At 38.3% G+C, this 6,000-nt stretch overlaps 1 pseudogene; it reads left to right on the top strand.

Moving 5' to 3' along the window:
- The first annotated feature begins 3,277 nt into the window (after positions 1-3,277).
- Positions 3,278-5,516, top strand: LOC119988010 (annotated as a pseudogene).
- Positions 5,517-6,000: the final 484 nt, after the last annotated feature.

Genomic DNA, 6,000 nt, shown 5'->3' on the forward strand with positions numbered 1-6,000 from the left:
ATATGTAAAGTAAGAGATGAAAGATGTGAAGTATGAGCATGAGTATGTAAATGTCATGTTGAACAAGTATGCTGGAGCCAAGTAAGTCTGTTGCAGATGTAAAGTATGGAATGCCAACATGAGATGCGAGATGAGAAATAATGTGTTGAAGATCCAAGTGTGATGTATGAGATGCAAGGTATAAGACGGAGGTTGGTCGATGATTGAGGGTGAAGGTTGAAGGTGGAAGGTGGAAGGGTGGAGGTTGAAGATGAAAGGTTAAAGAAGCTCTGAGCTTTCTTTGGGTGAGTGAATGAGAGAGTCTCAATGTCTGAAGCTCCAAGAGTCCAAAAAGTCCCCAGTCCTGAAGTCTGAGATGTGAACAAGTAATATGGGTGATCAAGTATGACAGGTCTAGGTAGAATGCAAGGTGAAGAGAGCTAAGAGAGCTAAAAGTTGAAGAAGAAGAGAGCTTCGACTCAATGGGTCTTCGATTCCACCCCTTTCCTTTGGAGAAGGAATGGGGCTTTTTATCGTAGGGCTGCTTGTCAAGACTGGCATTTGAGGTACAATGGTACGGATCACAATTGGATATGGGAAAGTGGTGTCGAGTGTCAGGACGCGTGGCTTGTTTTGGTTGGTCAAGGATGGGATCGTACAAAGACCAGGCGACTCAATGTTGCAGGTTGACTGACTCGGCGTGCTTGGGTAAGAGATTATATTTGTCTTATTGATGTTGGGTCCGACAATGGTCTCAGACCACCATTGTCTTAGGGCAGCCAAGTCAGAGCAAGGAAATCATGGTTTAGTTGTGTGATTGATGATATGCACGTATAAGCATGATATACAATGGAGTTGAGTTGGATGATTGATACCTAAGGCGAGCATGAGACAGTTGATGGCATTGAATATCTTTGGTTTGGTCGCCCGTTGATGATCACCCGAAGACGTTGGACGCCCATGAACTGGGCCACCTTAGGCTTGTTCTGATTGCATTGACTGACTTAGTGGTTGATCGACTTGGGCGTTGATCGACTTGGGCTTGGACGCCCTAGTATGGGCTGCTCAGCTCGAACGCCCGAATATGGGCTGCTTACGGGCCTTTGGACACTTATGGTCTCGTCTGACTTTGGGTTCGTTTCGTTCGATTTTGTTGGTCAAATTGTGCGTCGACTAACGTCTCATCCAACTTTGCTGACTGGGTTATGCGTTGACTAGGAAATTAGTCCATGACGGTTTTTTGCCACTACAATGAGGAAGTCTTATAGTCTCCAGATGTGTCATCCTTCACTGCATCATCAAGGTTAGTTTTGTTCATATTAAAGTACTCCCCTCTCACTTTCATCATATCTATCTCAGCTCGAGCTACAATGGCTCTCGAAAGAGAATCTTCACCTGTCGATATGAAGTTTCATGTTAAACATTTTTTACTTAAAGAAGATACTGTAACAGCTTCAAAACAAAATTGCATAATAGAAGTAATTTCAATCCCATGAGGGTAGTTTAATCACCTCCGCGAAGTGTTTCTCCGGCGAATATAGGCACCGTACCGAATTACCACTCTCATTACCGATTCCAATTCTCCACTCCCTCATGTCTCGTTGTCCTGTCAAGAAAAATAGAGCATTAATAACTTTCAGAAATTAAGTAAAATGAAAACAAGGAGGTGTACTAAGCTGATGAGCATTTCTAGTGCTCAGCAAATAGACAACATCCTCGTGATCTAGTTGCTTTGCTTGAATAGCTTCACGTAATCTAGATGCCTCGGCGTCTTTGTTTGATTGCAGAGATTGAACAATATCAAGAAGAGAAAGACAATTGAGAGGGCTGCAAGAATAGAGAAGATAGATGAAGCTTCATTCATTCGAAGTAATATACAAAGGAGCCTTTTCATGAGAGAACCAGACCTGACATGAACAGTACTACAAAGAAAAGACGAGAAGTTGAATTGTAAACATGTTGGGCCGAGACATACATGGCCCAAGAATAAAAGAAATAATGAACCTATTGCAATTGGTACTACCGTACAACTAACATATCAACTAAAGCCCAATAAATGTTTAAACTTAAGCCTTCTTCAAAGAGGAAGGCCCATGGCACAAAACAGATGATGTTTCTCGAAGAAATTTGAACCCGCGAAGGAGAAAGAGGGGGCTGGACTGACGGAGTGCAGCAGCGGAGCGAGATGGCAAGGATTCTTTCAATATCCATCAATTGAAATTCTTTCAATAATAAAACATTAGTACTAGTTATACATAGCCAAACATCTCTAATTGTCTATAATACACCTGTCATGCCACATGGGTCAAGTGATGTGTCAATTTTAAAATAAAAATATGAGATAAAAGATCTTTCTCTTTCTCTCATATTTATAATTACACTTATTACATAAAAGCATATATGCAAGCATGCAAGCCATGTGCTCAAATATGAGTCGGATTTTCCACTTACGATCCATGCGTTCGTCGGGGTTCTGGTCATCTTCATCAAAATCAGGGATATAAAAGTCAGGTGGAACCTGCATGAATTGCACAAATCATCAATATCACCTGCTGAGATTCAACAGCAACCTACCAAATGATAGGTCAAGAGTAGCTTCTTATCGCCACACTAACATCATAACCAAGTGAGGTGAAATCTTTGGAGACAATCCTCTCCGAAATCTCAGTATCTTCTTTTCCTCAGTGGAAATATACTCCTCCCCATATCTCCAACACTCTCTCAAAAAGCAAATCTTTGCCATTTTCTTCACACTCTCTCTCTTTCTCTCTCTCTCTTTCTCTCAAACAAACAACGAAACCCATTTTGCAGTTGTCTCAGACACCATCAACACGAATCGGTCTTCCATTCACGACGGTCATCGCGGTAGCACTTCTTGATCCATTCACTGTAGAGCTCGAGTGATTCATCTAGGTGGGTTTCCTTTCTACAATTATTACATATTGTTATCTTTCTGCAAGTTGATTTCCTTTCTACAAGCTGATTTCCTTTCTGCAGTTATTACATATTGATATCTTTCTATGTATTTATTCCTTTATAATGTCTATTTGAATAGTTGGAGATTTAGGTATTGATATGTGTTGGAGATATTTGTTTACAGTGATAAATTACTTATTACTTGAAATGTGTTATAATTACACTTATTATTCAGCATTTCACACTATTGCTGAACTAAATATTTGATATAGTTTGCACTACATTATCTTTAATTACTTTAAATAATCGATAATTACACTTTGTCGGTCATGTTTCACAGTAGACTAGTAATGTGCATTTCTTATTGTTTTGCAGTCATAATATGGTGGCCGCCACTGAAGTTGAATATGAGAATAATCCACTTAAGTTTGATGATACAAAGTTCAGTACGGAGTCTGATACATCTAATGTGCCTATGGTGGGAATGTTGTTTAATTCTCCAAATGACATTTTCGAGTTTTACAAAGCCTATGGACAAGTCAAAGGTTTTTCTATTAAGAGGAGATCTATATCAAAGGACAGTGATGGACAACACAGATATTCGGTATATACTTGTGGACGTTCTGACAAATATATTAGTCGATCAAAGACTCTTATTAATCGTCGTGGTCATTCTAAAAACGAGTGCAAAGCTAGGATTTCTGGTCGTGTATCTATAGATGGAAAGTGGGAGATAACTAAGTTTGAAGACAAGCATAACCATGAGCTGAGCCCCGTCATTCAAGATTCTTTACTTGCAATAGGCAAATTAATCCAAATGTGAAGCGGCAGTTGGAGATCAATGATATTGTAGGAATTAGGCCAAACAAGAGTCACAATGCTTTTGTCATTGGAGCTGGTGGACATGATAACTTAACTTTTTTGGAGAGAGATGCTCGTAATCATATTTCTAAGGTAAGGCGTATGCGACTTGGTGTTGGTGATGCAGATGCAGTGCAAAATTATTTTTTTAAAATGCAAGCTAAGAATCAAGGGTTTTTTTGGTTGATTGATTGGGATGATAAAGGTCGTTTGAGGAATGTTTTTTGGGTTGATCCACGAAGTAGGGCAGCATATGAATAATTCAGTGATGCTGTGACGTTTGATACTACTTATCTTACGAACAAGTATGATATGCCATTTGCTTCTTTTGTTGGGGTCAATCACCACGGTCATTCTATCCTACTAGGATGTGGTTTAATTTCTAGTGAAGATACAGAAACTTTTGTGTGGTTGTTTAAAACATGGCTTACTTGTATGGGTGGTGTGGCTCCTCAAGGTATTATAACTGACCAAGATAGGGCGATGAAGAATGTTGTACAAGTTGTCTTTCCAAATGTGAGGCATCGATGGTGTTTGTGGCATATAATGAAAAAGGTTCCTGAAAAACTAGGTTCTCACAGAGATTACAACGACATAAAGAAATTGTTGGCAAAAGCAGTTTATGATTCTCAAAGTGTAGATGAGTTCGAAGGTATGTAATTTCGTCCTTCATAGTGTAATTATATATTATAAGTGTGTAATTAAGTTGTTTGTTTACGTTATTAAAGTCTACCTGAATATATGTACTTCTCTATATGACAGGTTGTTGGAGGATGGTGATTAATGTCTACCACCTAGAAGAAAATACATGGTTGGCTTCTTTGTATTTTGATAAGGAGATGTGGGTACCTATATTTGTGAAAAGATATTTTTGGGCAGGAATGTCGACAACAGGACGAAGTGAGAGTATGAACGCTTTTTTTGATGGTTATGTGCACTCAAAGACAACCTTGAAGCAGTTTGTTGAGCAATATGAGAATGCATTACGTAAGAAGGTGGAGAAGGAGAGACAAGCTGATTTCGAATCTTTTAACAAGCAACTGTCAAGTTCCACCTTTTATGATATGGAAAAGCAAATGCGCGATTTGTACACAGCACAAAAGTTCTTTGAGTTCCAAAAAAAGATGACTGGAATGATGTATTGTGGAATCAAATCAATTTCTAGAGGTGAGTTCTTTACCCAATATATTGTATATGAAGATATTGTGTATGGAGAAGGTGCCAAGAAGAAAGTTACATTCATGGTTACATATAATGAAGTTGATGTTAGTTGTTCTTATTTGAGGTTCGAGTTCAGGGGTATTATGTGTAGGCATGCTCTGAGTGTGCTCATATATAATGATCATTCTTCACTCCCCGATCACTATGTTTTTAGGAGGTGGAGGAAGGATGTTAGAAGAAGTCATGCACGGGTCAAAATCAATTTTGATGGTTGTGCAGTTTCAACCGAACAACATAGGTATGATGAAATGTGAAAATCATTCACAAGTTTGGCATAATTCGCATCTGAGAATGAGGTTTACTATTCCAATGTGATGCAATGGATTGATGTATCCCTGAAAAATATGGCAGTAAAGCCAACTACATCTTTGCTGATAGGTTGTTCCAATTCAAATGATCCAATAGCCAAAAGAGGAAAGGGACGCCCACCAAGTGTCATGAAGAAGAGAGTTTTCAAGAAAAAACCCAATGTAGGTGCCAGCACATCTGGTGGTGTATCGCATTCAGAAGAAGATGGTTTACTTTGTCATGGGATTTGAGCTTATGTTCAATTTAAATTAAGACATTATCTATGTTTTTGTTTTATGATTTAAACTGTGTGATATTTTATATTTGTGCTCTTACTAATAATACAATTTGTCTGTGTATGATGGACAAATTGAATATAAGTAAGTCACTGTTAATGTAATGAAGAATGTTATAATATATGCCTATTGTGTATTTATGGACTTCAAAAATGTAATTCCTAAACTGGTAATTTTTATCTGTTTTACGTTGATGGTTTTGTCAATTTCGTAAAAGTCATGCTATGTGTAATAGCAAAATCCCAACATGTTCTTATGGTTGTTCGGGTTTAGGGTTAATGGAGAAAAAAATGTTATTTCATAATAATATTGTGTAATTTAGTGTTTAGGGTTGAGGCGTTAGGGTTTAGGGTTTTAGGATTTAGGGTTTAGGGTTTTAGGGTTTAGGGTTTTAGGGTTTAGGGCTTAAGTTTTAGGGTGTTAGGGTTTAGGGTTTAGG

Source organism: Tripterygium wilfordii, chromosome 21 (genome assembly GCF_013401445.1).
Source record: "Tripterygium wilfordii isolate XIE 37 chromosome 21, ASM1340144v1, whole genome shotgun sequence".
Taxonomy (NCBI): domain Eukaryota; kingdom Viridiplantae; phylum Streptophyta; class Magnoliopsida; order Celastrales; family Celastraceae; genus Tripterygium; species Tripterygium wilfordii.